Consider the following 15,125-nt stretch of genomic DNA (forward strand, 5'->3'; position numbering starts at 1 on the left):
CATCATTATCACCCAAATTCCACAGATTACATTAAGGTTCACTCTTGATGTTGTACATTCTATGGGTTTTGACAAATGTATGATGACTTGTACCCACCATTAGAGTATCATACAGAGTAGTTTCACTGCCCTAAAAATCCTGTGTGCTCCACCTATTCATTCTTTCCTTCTCTCCTAGCCCTTGACAACCACTGATCTTTTTACTGTTTCCATAGTTTTGCCTTTTCCAGAAAGTCATATACTTGGAATCATAAGAGTATGTAGCCTTTTCAGGTTGGCTTTTTGGGTTATATTTTTAAATGACATTTAAAAATTATTTTTAGTACGGTTTTAAAGCTATGATAGAGAATAAATATATCTCTGGCAAACACAAGCACATTTGTGTGACCTCTTTTTTAACAAATGGATAATGCTAAAGGAAATTGTCCTTGTACAAGCTCACCTTTGGAGAAGCAATGCAATAGTAGACTTGGCTTTGAGTGCCTTATTACCAACACTCTTTGACCACGCCACAATTATGGTACAGGTTGGAAAACACTTGTTTGAGGGTTGAATTGTGACTTTTATACTGAATGATAGGTAGCTGTTATCCTACAGATAAACTTGCTTACAAGGCTATGTCTTGAGACAAGACCAAGAAAGACACAGAAATCTGTCTATACTTTCAACAGTGTTCTTTGAGAACTGCATTCTAGATAAAGCAACCATATGTATATATTTGTTATCACTATGTAATATATAAGTGATTTGTAAATTATTATATATATCTCCCAAGAGATTGTGAACTCTTCTGTGTCTTTCTAGAATGTGTCCCTAACTCTACCATGGTGTCTACTTATAGTACACACTCAATAAATATTGAATGAGTAAACATTCTGATGTTGCTTACAATTCTCTGAACACATTTTGTTGTTGTTGTTTATATTTAGAGGATCAGGTTCTTACATGTTTGTTCATGTATTTTATGTGTTTATATGGATAAAGAAGGTAAACAAAATGACTATAGTCCTGCTTCTCTTTGGTCAGGGCAGGATGGCTGTAGAAGATGTTAACCAGAATTCCATCAGATGAATGTAGAAGTAGATCCAGAATGCTGGGACTTCAGGGTATGGCCCCACTAGATGTGAGAGTATGTGGTTTACCGGTGTGGGCAGGGAAAACTATGCATCCCAGGGGATTATGAATCTTAGTCAGGGTGTAAGCCTACCAGTCTTTTGGCCCTGTCCAGCTTTGCTTCTCTTTGTGCTGCTTCCCTGGCGCAGGCCATTTCCTCTGCTTTGCCGGGTGGTTGAACAGTTGGGAGGGACGGCTATACCTTTTCTTTTATTTACTTGCTTATTGCTGTAGCCCAATTCATAATTTGGCAAGCAAAGGGGAGGTCTCTTTTACTTCTTCACTGGTTTCTGCTAGACTCAGTTCCTGATTAAGTTCATAAATGTTGACTGAACACCTACTCTAGTACTGGATATAGCAATATGAGAGTTTTAAGATGAATAGGGTCATACAGCTAATGAATGGTAAATCTGGGCTTAATCTGGGTCTACTGACACTAAGTTTACTGCTTTTGACACTAGACCAGGCTGTTTTGTGGGGTTCTTTTGTCAAAGTAAGAAAGTGAAAGGAATTATGTGTTCTTATTTAAACCCAGGAGGAGATCATGCAGGAAGGACTAAAATTGTAATAGTTAAGGTTAGTGTGTAAAGTGCCTATTCTTCTTAGGTGTTTAGATTTAATTTTTAAACGTAGTTTTTCATATACTTAATGTTTATACTTGCCTGTTTTAAAGAAAAATGTATAATTGAGGATAAAACTGTGTTAATCCATTAATCCAAGTAAAGCACTTCTGTTAGATGTCTAGTTGCTCAGATACAAGGACATAACCAGTGTGATAGTTTATTTTAACATTAGTTATCCTCCAAGTCTCTAGGAAGAAATAAGCTGCCAAAGTCAAACCTTAAAATGAGGGCATATGTTATTATAAGAAATATGAGAAAAATATTATTAAACCGAGGAAGACATTGAGTTAGTGGTTATGGTAAGTACTGTTATCAAGGATAGAGAAGATTGCCTGGGAACAGTGTGTTTAAAGAGCTGAAGAGAGAAAAGAATCAGCATAATATTGACAGGTTGTATTGATGTAGAACCAACCTTCTAGAGTTCATAAAATTTCAAAGCTATAAATATATTCATCTTCTTGAACAATTCTGGGAGGAGGAACTAAATTAGAGTAAGTAAATTTCCACAAGGTATTATGGAGAATTATTGGCTGAACAGATTTGCTTTCCCTTAAGGCAATGCTTAGAAAATGATACATAAGAAAATGATGTTTGTCTGACAGTAGAATAAACATGAAGGAATTTGGAGGCATCTCTATAGATTTTGGTGAAAAATTCATTATTTTCTTTATGTTCTAAGAAAAAATATGTAATATGATTAAAATTATAACAACTTAAAATATAGCAAATATTGAATTTCCATAACATTTCTAAATAATATATTTTCCAAGTTTTAAATGAAAACTTTGAGTTTGTTTCTGTGTATGTAACTTTAAAATATGGAACTTTACAATATTAGTTTTTATTTATTTTTTTTGAAAGGAAGATGGGGAAGGTCATTTGATTTCATATTTATTTTTTCTCATTTAATGAACTAATATACTCTCACTTGTATTCAGTGTTGTATGGTCTTTTTTAACATTTATTTGAATTTCATTTTATTTATTTTTCTATAGAGCAGTTTCTTATTAGTCATCCATTTTATACACATCAGTGTATACAGGTCAATCCCAATCTCCCAATTCATCACCCCCCGCCCGCGGCTTTCCCCCCTTGTTGTCCATACGTTTGTTCTCTACATCTGTGTCTCAATTTCTGCCCTGCAAACCGGTTCATCTGTACAATTTTCCTAGGTTCCACATATATGCGTTAATATACGATATTTGTTTTTCTCTTTCTGACTTACTTCACTCTGTATGACAGTCTCTAGATCCATCCACGTCTCAACAAGTGACCCAATTTCGTTCCTTTTTATGGCTGAGTAATATTCCATTGTATGTATGTACCACATCTTCTTTGTCCATTCATCTGTCAAAGGGCATTTAGGTTGCTTCCATGACCTGGCTATTGTAAATAGTGCAGCAATGAACATTGGGGTACATGTGTCTTTTTGAATTATGGTTTTCCCTGGGTATAGGCCCAATAGTGGGATTTTGGGATCGTATGGTAATTCTATGTTTAGTTTTTTAAGGAATCTCCATACTGTTCTCCATAGTGGCTGTATCAATTTACATTCCCACCAACAGTGCAAGAGGGGTCCCTTTTCTCCACACCCTCTCCAGTATTTGTTGTTTGTAGATTTTCTGATGATGCCCATTCTAACTGGTGTGAGGTGATACCTCATTGTAGTTTTGATTTGCATTTCTCTAATAATTAGTGATGTTGAGCAGCTTTTCATGTGCTTCTCGGCCATCTGTATGTCCTCTTTGGAGAAATGTCTATTTAGGTCTTCTGCCCATTTTTTGATTGGGTTGTTTGTTTTTTTAATATTGAGCTGTTTATATATTTTGGAGATTAATCCTTAGTCCATTGATTCTTTTGCAAATATTTTCTCCCATTCTGAGGGTTGTCTTTTCGTCTTGTTTGTAGGTTCCTTTGCTTTGCAAAAGCTTTTAAGTTTCATTAGGTCCCATTTGTTTATTTTTGTTTTTATTTCCATTACTCTAGGAGGTGGATCAAAAAAGATCTTGCTCTGATTTATGTAAAAGAGTGTTCTTCCTATGTTTTCCTCTAAGAGTTTTATAGTGTCTGGTCTTACATTTAGGTCTCTAATCCATTTTGAGTTTATTTTTGTGTATGGTGTTAGGGTCTGTTCTACTTTCTTCTTTTTTTTTTTTTTTTTGCGGTACGTGGGCCTCTCACTGCTGTGACCTCTCCCACCGCGGAGCACAGGCTCCGGATGCGCAGGCCCAGTGGCCATGGCTCACGGGCCCAGCTGCTCCAGGGCACGTGGGATCTGCCCGGACCGGGCCACGAACCCGTGTCCCCTGCATCGGCAGGCGGACTCTCAACCACTGCGCCACCAGGGAAGCCCCTCTACTTTCATTATTTTACATGTAGCTATCCAGTTTGCCCAGCACCACTTATTGAAGAGACTGCCTTTTCTCCATTATATATCCTTGCCTCCCGTGTCATAGATTAGTGGACCATAGTTGCATGGGTTTATCTCTAGGCTTTCTATCCTGTTCCATTGATCTATATTTCTGTTTTTGTGCCAGTACCATATTGTCTTGATTACTGTAGCTTTGTAGTATAATCTGAAGTCAGGGAGTCTGATTCCTTCAGCTCCATTTTTTTCCCCACAAGACTACTTTTGCTCTTTGGGGTCTTTTATGTCTCCATACAAATTTTAAGATTTTTTTGTTCTACTTCTGTAAAAAATGCCATTGGTAATTTGATAGGGACTGCATTGAATCTGTAGATTGCTTTGGGTAGTAGAGTCATTTTCACAATGTTGATTCTTCCAATCCAAGAATATGGTATATCTCTCCATCTATTTGTATCATCTTTAATTTCTTTTGTCAGTGTCTTATAATTTTCTGCATATAGGTCTTTTGTCTCCTTAGGTAGGTTTATTCCTAGATATTTTATTCTTTTTGTGGCAGTGGTAAATGGGAGTGTTTTCTTGATTTCACTTTCAGATTTTTTCATCATTAGTATATAGAAATGCCAGAGATTTCTGTGCATTAATTTTGTATCCTGCTACTTTACCAAATTCATTGATTAGCTCTAGTAGTTTTCTGATAACATCTTTAGGATTCTCTATGTATAGTATAATGTCATTTGCAAACAGTGACAGCTTTACTTCTTCTTTTCCGATTTGGATTCCTTTTATTTCCTTTTCTTCTCTGATTGCTGTGGCTAAAACTTCCAGAACTATGTTGAATAAGAGTGGTGAGAGTGAGCAACCTTGTCTTGTTCCTGATCTTAGTGGAAATGCTTTCAGTTTTTCACCATTGAGGACGATGTTGGCTGTGGGTTTGTCATATATGGCCTTTATTATGTCGAGGAAAGTTCCCTCTATGCCTACTTTCTGGAGGGTTTTTTATCATAAATGGGTGTTGAATTTTGTCAAAAACTTTCTCTGCATCTATTGAGATGACCATATGGGTTTTCTCCTTCAATTTTTTAATATGGTGTATCATGTTGATTGATTTGCGTATATTGAAGAATCCTTGCATTCCTGGAATAAACCCCGCTTGATCATGGTGTATGATCCTTTTAATGTGCAGTTGGATTCTGTTTTCTAGTATTTTGTTGAGTATTTTTGCATCTATGTTCATCAGTGATATTGGCCTGTAGTTTTCTTTCTTTGTGACATCCTTGTCTGGTTTCGGTATTAGGGTGATGGTGGTCTCGTAGAATGAGTTTGGGAGTGTTCCTCCCTCTGCTATATTTTGGAAGAGTTTGAGGAGGATAGGTGTTAGCTATTCTCTAAGTGTTTGATATAATTCACCTGCGAAGCCATCTGGTCCTGGGCTTTTGTTTGTTGGAAGATTTTTAATCACAGTTTCAATTTCAGTGCTTGTGATTGGTCTGTTCATATGTTCTATTTCTTCCTGATTCAGTCTTGGCAGGTTGTGCATTTCTAAGAATTTGTCCATTTCTTCCAGGTTGTCCATTTTATTGGCATAGAGTTGCTTGTAGTAATCTCTCATGATCTTTTGTATTTCTGCAGTGTCAGTTGGTACTTTTCCTTTTTCATTTCTAATTCTATTGATTTGAGTCCTCTCCCTCGTTTTCTTGATGAGTCTGGCTAATGGTTTATCAATTTTGTTTATCTTCTCAAAGAACCAGCTTTTAGTTTTATTGATCTTTGCTATCGTTTCCATCATTTTTTTTCATTTATTTCTGATCTGATCTTTATGATTTCTTTCCTTCTGCTAACTTTGGGGTTTTTTGTTCTTTTTCTCTAATTGCTTTAGGTGCAAGTTTAGGTTGTTTATTCGAGATGTTTCCTGTTTCTTAAGGTAGCATTGTATTGCTATAAACTTCCCTCTTAGAACTGCTTTTGCTGCATCCCATAGGTTTTGGGTTGTCGTGTCTCCATTGTCATTTGTTTCTAGGTATTTTTTGATTTCCTCTTTGATTTCTTCAGTGATCACTTTTGTTATTAAGTAGTGTATTGTTTAGCCCTCATGTGTTTGTATTTTTTACAGATCTTTTCCTGTAATTGGTATCTAGTCTCATAGCATTGTGGTTGGAAAAGATACTTGACACAATTTCAATTTTCTTAAATTTACCAAGGCTTGATTTGTGAACCAAGATATGATCTATCCTGGAGAATGTTCCATGAGCACTTGAGAAAAATGTGTTTTCTGTTGTTTTTGGATGGAATGTCCTATAAATATCAATTAAGTCCATCTTGTTTAATGTATCATTTAAAGCTTGTGTTTCCTTATTTATTTTCATTTTTGATGATCTGTCCATTGGTGAAAGTGGGGTGTTAAAGTCCCCTACTATGACTGTGTTACTGTCAATTTCCCCTTTTATGGCTGTTAGTATTTGCCTTATGTATTGAGGTGCTCCTATGTTGGGTGCATAAATATTTACAATTGTTATATCTTCTTCTTGGATCGATCGCTTGATCATTATGTAGTGTCCTTCTTTGTCTCTTCTAACAGTCTTTATTTTAAAGTCTATTTTATCTGATATGAGATTTGCTACTCCAGCTTTCTTCTGGTTTCCATTTGCATGGAGTATCTTTTTCCATCCCGTCACTTTCAGTCTGTATGTGTCTCTAGGTCTGAAGTGGGTCTCTTGTAGACAGCATATATATGGGTCTTGTTTTTGTAACCATTCAGCCAGTCTGTGCCTTTTGCTGGGAGCATTTAATCCATTTACATTTAAGGTAATTATCGATATGTATGTTCCTGTTCCCATTTCCGTAATTGTTTTGGGTTTGTTATTGTAGGTCTTTTCCTTCTCTTGTGTTTCTTGCCTAGAGACGATCCTTTAGCATTTGTTGTAAAGCTGGTTTGGTGATGCTGAACTCTCTCAGCTTTTGCTTGTCTGTAAAGGTTTTAATTTCTCCATCAAATCTGAATGAGATCCTTGCTGGGTAGAGTAATCTTGGTTGTAGGTTTTTCTCCTTCATCACTTTAAATATGTCCTGCCAGTCCCTTCTGGCTTGCAGAGTTTCTGCTGAAAGATCAGCTGTTAACCTTATGGGGATTCCCTTATGTGTTATTTGTTGTTTTTCCCTTGCTGCTTTTAATATGTTTTCTTTGTATTTAATTTTTGACAGTTTGATTAATATGTGTCTTGGCGTGTTTCTCCTTGGATTTATCCTGTATGGGACTCACTGTGCTTCCTGGACTTGATTAACTATTTCCTTTCCCATATTAGGGAAGTTTTCAACTATAATCTCTTCAAATATTTTCTCAGTCCCTTTCTTTTCCTCTTCTTCTGGAACCCCTATAATTCGAATGTTGGTGCATTTAATGTTGTCCCAGAGGTCTCTGAGACTGTCCTCAGTTCTTTTCATTCTTTTTTCTTTATTCTGCTCTGCAGTAGTTATTTCCACTATTTTATCTTCCAGGTCACTTATCCGTTCTTCTGCCTCAGTTATTCTGCTGTTGATCCCATCTAGAGTATTTTTAATTTCATTTATTGTGTTGTTCATCATTGTTTGTTTCATCTTTAGTTCTTCTAGGTCCTTGTTAAATGTTTCTTGCATTTTGTCTATTCTATTTCCAAGATTTTGGATCATCTTTACTATCATTATTCTGAATTCTTTTTCAGGTAAACTGCCTATTTCCTCTTCATTTGTTAGGTGTGGTGGGTTTTTATCTTGCTCCTTCATCTGCTGTGTGCTTTTCTTTCTTCTCATTTTGCTTATCTTACCGTGTTTGGGGTCTCCTTTTTGCAGGCTGCAGGTTCGTAGTTCCCGTTGTCTTTGGTGTCTGTGCCCAGTGGCTAAAGTTGGTTCAGTGGGTTGTGTAGGCTTCCTGGTGGAGGGGACTAGTGCCTGTGTTCCAGTGGATGAGGCTGGATCTTGTCTTTCTGGTGGGCAGGTCCACGTCTGGTGGTGTGTTTTGGGGTGTCTGTGGACTTATTATGATTTTAGGCAGCCACTCTGCTAATGTGTGGGGTTGTGTTCCTGTCTTGCTAGTTGTTTGGCATAGGGTGTCCAGCACTGTAGCTTGCTGGTCGTTGAGTGAAGCTGGGTGTTGGTGTTGAGATGGAGATCTCTGGGAGATTTTCGCCATTTGGTGTTGAGATGGAGATCTCTGGGAGATTTTCGCCATTTGATATTATGTGGAGCTGGGAGGTCTCCAGTGTCCTGAAGTTGGCTCTCCCACCTCAGAGGCACAGCACTGACTCCTGGCTGTAGCACCAAGAGCCTTTCATCTGCACGGCTCAGAATAAAAGGGAGAAGAAGTAGAAAGAAAGAAAGAAAGACGGACGGATAGAACCCTAGGACAAATGGTGGAAGCAAAGCTATACAGACAAAATCTCACACAGAAGCATATACATACACACTCACAAAAAGAGGAAAAGGGGAAAAAATAATAAATCTTGCTCTCAAAGTACACCTCCTCAATTTGGGATGATTCATTGTCTATTCAGGTATTCCACAGATGCAGGGTACATCAAGTTGATTGTGGAGATTTAATCCGCTGCTCCTGGGGCTGCTGGGAGAGATTTCCCTTTCTCTTCTTTGTTCTCACAGCTCCCAGGGGCTCAGCTTTGGATTTGGCCCCGCCTCTGCGTGTAGGTCACCGGAGGGCGTCTGTTCTTCGCTCAAACAGGACGGGGTTAAAGGAGCCGCTGATTCGGGGGCTCTGACTCACTCAGACCGGGGGGGGTAGGGAGGGGTACAGAGTGAGTGTGGGGCGAGCCTGCGGCGGCAGAGGCTGGCCTGACGTTGCAGCAGCCTGAGGCGCGCCGTCCGTTCTCCCGGAGGAGTTGACCCTGGATCCCGGGACCCTGGCAGTGGCGGGCTACACAGGCTCCCCGGAAGGGAGGTGCGGATAGTGACCTGTGCTCGCACACAGGCTTCTTGGGGGCGGCAGCAGCAGCCTTGGTGTCTCTGGGGTCTGCGCTGTTAGCTGCGGCTCGCGCCCGTCTCTGGAGCTCCTTTAAGCAGCGCTCTTTATCCCCTCTCCTCGCGCACCAGGCGACAAAGAGGTAAGAAAAAGTCTCTTGCCTCTTCGGCAGGTCCAGACTTTTCCCCGGACTCCCTCCCGGCATTAACCCCCTGCAGGCTGTGTTCACTCTGCCAACCCCAGTCCTCTCCCTGCGCTTGACCGAAGCCCGAGCCTCAGCTCCCAGCCCCGCCCGCCCCGGTGGGTGAGCAGACAAGCCTTTTGGGCTGGTAAGTGCTGGTCAGCACCGATCCTCTGTACGGGAATCTCTCCGCTTTGCCTTCCGCATCCCTGTTGCTGTGCTCTCCTCTGCGGCTCCGAAGCTTTCCCCCTCCACCACCCGCAGTCTCCGCCCGCGAAGGGGCTTCCTAGTGTGTGGAAACTTTTCCTCCTTCACAGCTCCCTCCCACTGGTGCAGGTGCCGTCCCTATTCTTTTGTCTCTGTTTATTCTTTTTTCTTTTGCCCTACCCAAGTACGTGGGGACTTTCTTGCCTTTTGGGAGGTCTGAGGTCTTATGCCAGCGTTCAGTAGGTGTTCTGTAGGAGTTGTTCCACGTGTAGATGTATTTCTGGTGTGGGAGGAACGTGATCTCCGCGTCTTAATCTTCCGCCATCCTCCCAATCCTACATTGGTTCTTATACTAATTCAAGCCTCTAGAAACTTGTTTTCCTCACTGCTCATAATTTTTGTGAATCAAGAGAAATTCCAAATTTTGTTTAATTATTATGTGATTGCTTCTTTACAATGAGTAAGTATTAAATAATTGATTTTAGAAGGATTATCACCACAATTTTGATCAGAATAAGAATGATGATGTTTGATCCTACGTATTATTAAGATGAAGACATAGATAAAGGCATAAATTAGTGAATAGTAACTTAGATAGATAAGTACAATTTTGTATATGAACTGTTTTATGTGAAGATTTTTGTATATTGATAAGGGCCTGGGAAAATGTGATCACTGGACTCTGTTGCCAAATGGAAGAAGTTCTTGGTAGATGCTATCTTTTGAACATGATCAGACTCTTTATAGACATGTTTCCAAACTTAAACAATGACCAATGAAAGCTTGCTTTTCAAATGAGCTTTTAAACAAAATAGTTAAAGCAGAATTGACGAGAGAGCTGAAATAACCCTCTTCTCTCCCTGTGTCTTCCCTATTACTGTTTTGCATGGTGATTTTTGGATGCATGTATCCAGATTGAAAACGAGGAGGAAAAAGCAGCCGTGGAAACCTAATTCATGGGAACTTCTTGAATGTACTCTCAGATGCCAATAAAATCCACTGAGCAATTTGACAGTCTTTCTTATATGCTCCTGTTATGATGATTAATTTTGTAAAGATCAGTGTACCTTTTTGTTGTGAATTATGTTTAATGCTATTAGTTATACTGTGAGGTAAATATGCACTACTTATGCTGGAGTTAGAAGGACCAACATCCGAATAAGTTTGGAACTGTGACATGGATCATGGGTTGATGTAGTCTGTCTGTATGATTGCTGGTATAACTTAATTGACATTTTATCTTTTTCTTTCTGATTTTTTTTTGTTAAATACATACATATATACATACACACATACATGCATCCCAACATCTTGCATTTACTAAAATATCATGTTTGTATTTTTATATTTTACTCTGGTAATTTACACTGCCAATGTAGGGAGAAGATGTATACAAATTTACATTTACTATCTCTTTAAAAGTTACTTTGTTATTAAAGAAAATGTTTAGGTCTAGAGGTTCCAGGTTTTTTCCCTTCCCTCATAGTCTTTTTGTGGCTACTAATCGCTAGCCTATTCTTGATTTGCCTAACTTTGTTTTTTGCCTTATAATTCTGCTAAGATTCTGAAGCCATCAATGAAAGTTTAACTTTCGCCTTTTACTCATCTACCACCACCAAAAGGAAGTTGAAAGGAGAAAGTGTATCTTAGACTGAAAATACTAGTGCTGGAAAGCACACTTAAATTAGGAATTTGTTTTTACATTATTATGTAACTATCTCTACTAACTTTTTCATCTTGTCAGCATATAATTATATTGATTGGCCTTCAACGAAGAAAACAGAAACCACTGAGTTTATTAAGCAGACTTAGCACAGTGCATTAGATGCTTACAAAATCATTGGAAGAGCTAGAGAAGTAGGACTTGGGGGCTACTACTGGAGTTTCTGGGTTCCAGAATAGACCCCAGCAGCAAGATTTTAAGGTGGAAAAGCCTCGATGCTACTGCCACTGCCTCATACCCTCAACAACCGCGAAGCTAGTGCATAGTCACTGGAATATGGGTCAGGCTGCCAAAATTACTTCTCCCTTGCATCTCATCATCTCTCATTTCACATAGGCTTTCATAAATGGAGAAAAATAAGTCTGCACTGAAGCAAGTAAAATAATTATTGTGCAAAGAGATTACATGGCTTTTCCTTACTCTAAAGGAAAAGAAAGGAAATATGTGAATATATTATGAACTAGCTCTCAAGTAAGGCAGATTGAGACTGGCCTTTCTTTGTGCCTGTTTTACCTAAATCTCATTAGTAAGGCACACATACCCAAAAAGAAAGGGGAAAGAAACATTTACACAGAAACATTTACTCAGGATTTTCCCTGAACCAGATCACCACTCCTTTATCTGTGGCCTAGGGGGATAGCTATTTCTGGCTAATTAGATAAGGCAATCTGCTCACATCACAGGTTTTGCCACTTGGACTGACAGTTCATTTCCTAGTTCACCTGCAATAAAAATGTTTCACAATGAATTAAACTTTCAAACATTGATTCAGATTAATGTTCTAACCTGATTGCACTCTGAAAATGCCTGCTTTAAGAGGAAAAATGTTACCTTCTTCCTTTGAATGTATTAGTCAGCACTTCCAATTCACACAGCCATGCCTCCATCTTCTCTATAAATCACCTGCCAACAACAACAAAGCAACAATGGTAATGTAAGCATTAATAAAAATGCCTACTTTTCACCTTTTTCTTAATTTCCAGTGACTATGCAGATTCTCTTAGCCTAAGCTGCTGTTTAAACACATTTTCTCAATAACTTACAAATCAACCAGTCCTCCAACAACTGTTGTAGAAAAAGATTTGCAAAGATTCATTTAAGGAACACCAACACCCCAAAATTAAATAGTGTGTGCTCTTTCCGGGAATTCATGTAACATTTACAAAAACATGATTAACATATAGGCCTTAGGGCTTCCCTGGTGGCGCAGTGGTTGAGAGTCCGCCTGCCGATGCAGGGGACACGGGTTCGTGCCCCGGTCCAGGAAGATCCCACATGCTGTGGAGTGGCTAGGCCCGTGAGCCATGGCTGCTGAGCCTGCCATGCACAGGCTCTGCAACGGGAGAGGCCACAACAGTGAGAGGCCCACGTACTGCAAATAACTTATGATAACCTATAATGGAATACAATCAGAAAATAATAATAATAAAATAACAGAATCTCTATGCTGTATACCTGCAACTAATATATATTGGGACTCAACTATGCTTCATTAAAAAAAAAAAACACTTTGAATTTCAATAGTTAGTATTTAAAAAAAAAAAAAAAAAAACACATATAGGCCTTAGAGTGTCAATAAATACCAGAAACTCTATTATTATACAATGCATTATCTAATTACAATGCAATAAAAATATGAAATGATAAATAGTCCTCCCTTACCCAACCCTCTTCCCCTTCCAAAAAAAAAGAACCCTGTGTCTTTGGAAATAAGAAAAAGAGCTTTGTAAATAAGTCATGAGTTAAAAAAAACATAATGACAATGACAAAAACATTTAGAACTGAGTAATACAAATAAAGTACATACCAAACTTCCAAAGAACATTTTTTAGTCATAAATACCATGTTAAAATAAAGAAAAAATTGTAAGCTTAGTGTTCTACAAAAGAAATTAGGGAAAAACAACTGAAGAAGAATAAAAGGATAAAAATTATAAAGAAGTAAAGGATAAAAATTAAAAGGGCAGAAACTAAAGAAATTTTCTCTGGCTTTCTCTGTGAATCTAGCTTAAAACCAATGAGGATACTAGAAGAAGGAGGGTTTTTGGACAATTTTGTTCTTGAACATAGCATATGTAACAGTTTGGATTTGGTAAGGGTAGCTGAACTACTAGGAGTGACGTGGAATGAGGGATTAATTATAAAGATTAGACTTTACACAATAATGAGAATTAGTGAAGAATACTATGGAAGGTAGGTTGTTGCTTTCAAAGCTGGTGCTGAATCTGAAGTTGCTGCATGTCAGCAAGACTGATGGCTGAGAAGATGTGGAATCTATAGTATGTTGACGGCATAAAACTGACAGCATAAAATAGGATCTTCTATTTTTCTACTCTGATCATCTCTTCACTTTGTTTGGAGTGTTCAATTAACTTGCATTTACTGCAACGATTGATATGGTACCTTGACAAGTTTGTGATTTGATTTCTATATGTCCCATGTCTGTCTTATCATGCTACTCCCTTAATGATGCAGTGCTTTCTTGCCAATAGCTTTTTACTTTTCTTAGGAGAAATTCCAAAACTATGTAATATTTCTTGTCTAGATAAATCCCATATACTCCAGGTTTAAGCCATATTACATTTCATTTAGTTCAATTCACACCTTCACCAAATTTTACCTCTTTAAGACACTGGTGCGCTTTTTTTTTCTGATTAAAAATGTCTCTATCTATCAGCTAACCTGGCTCACTCTGGCTCATCCTTTATGTATCAGCTGAAACCTTGCATACATTTTTTATATAAGATTAAAACCTTCCATAATGTATTCATACCACTCTCTACTTCCTCTGTGGTAAAAGAGGTACAATTTTACTTTAGTTACTTGTTAAGGTATCTGCTTTCTGCCTTAGAACATATGTATATCCTGTGAAGTCAGGAACTATAGTATCATGTATTTCTAACTTCTAGTTTAGGAACTGGAAAATAATTAGTATTCAATGACCATCTGACAAAGGAATGTAGTAATATATTGTCATGAAATGATTTCAAATCAACGGGGACTTCGACTCAAGAAGCTTGTGATAGGACAACAAAATAAGCTGTACAATACAAAGAAGGTATAAATACAGTTAAAAGCAGAAGTCATTTTTGAACTTTTTAGTAATTGAACACTGAAGAAATGTACAAAAGATAAGAAAATGTCCACATGCTCCCCTCCACGCATTTACTACCCAGCTTCAACTCTTATCAATATATGTCTAACTGTGTTTTTTCCCCCTATGCTTCTAAGTAAAATGGCTAAGTACAAGGGTCAATGGTGTGTATAATTTTACAGACACTGCTAACTGCACTTCTATAATAGTTGTTGCATTTTGCATTCTCAGTTGCAGTATATGAGAGTGCCTCTAGTCTGGTCAAGAGAGTATGTTGTGAAATTTTGAATTCTTACCAATAAAATATATGAGAGATGATATTTCAGTGTAGTTCTACTTTTAAAACAGAAGTTCTTCAAATAAGAACAAGTAATTTAGTGCAGTTATCAGTGAAACCAAAATATAGTTCTTGGAGAGGCAAAAAAAAAAAAAAAAAGACAGGGAGCTTCCCTGGTGGTGCAGTGGTTGAGAATCTGCCTGCCAATGCAGGGGACACAGGTTCGAGCCCTGGTCTGGGAAGATCCCACATGCCGCGGAGCAACTAGGCCCGTGAGCCACAACTACTGAGACTGTGCGTCTGGAGCCTGTGCTCCGCAACAAGAGAGGCCACGATAGTGAGAGGCCCGCGCACCGCCATGAAGAGTGGCCCCCGCTTGCCGCAACTAGAGAAAGCGCTCGCACAGAAACGAAGACCCAACACAGGCAAAAATAAATAAATTAATTAATTAATTAAAAAAAATTCTTACTGTGTTTATCTATTCCCTAATTCAGTTAGCATTCTTATTACTAATGTTTTGAGTTCTTTATTTAGCAAATTATTTACTTGTTTCATTAGTTGTTTTTTTTTTTTTTTTTTTTTTTTTTTTTTTTTTTTT

At 38.1% G+C, this 15,125-nt stretch overlaps 1 long non-coding RNA gene across 1 annotated transcript; it reads left to right on the plus strand.

The window, feature by feature from the left end:
• Positions 1-9,324: 9,324 nt before the first annotated feature.
• LOC113607958 (uncharacterized) lies at positions 9,325-11,027 on the plus strand. The gene is made up of 2 exons (XR_003428158.1): positions 9,325-9,375; positions 10,349-11,027. It is a non-coding gene; the product is annotated as an uncharacterized LOC113607958 (long non-coding RNA).
• Positions 11,028-15,125: the final 4,098 nt, after the last annotated feature.

The sequence above is a fragment of the Aethalodelphis obliquidens genome, unplaced genomic scaffold, assembly GCF_003676395.1.
Source record: "Aethalodelphis obliquidens isolate GAN/ISIS:26980383/991018 unplaced genomic scaffold, ASM367639v1 scaffold51, whole genome shotgun sequence".
NCBI lineage: Eukaryota > Metazoa > Chordata > Mammalia > Artiodactyla > Delphinidae > Aethalodelphis > Aethalodelphis obliquidens.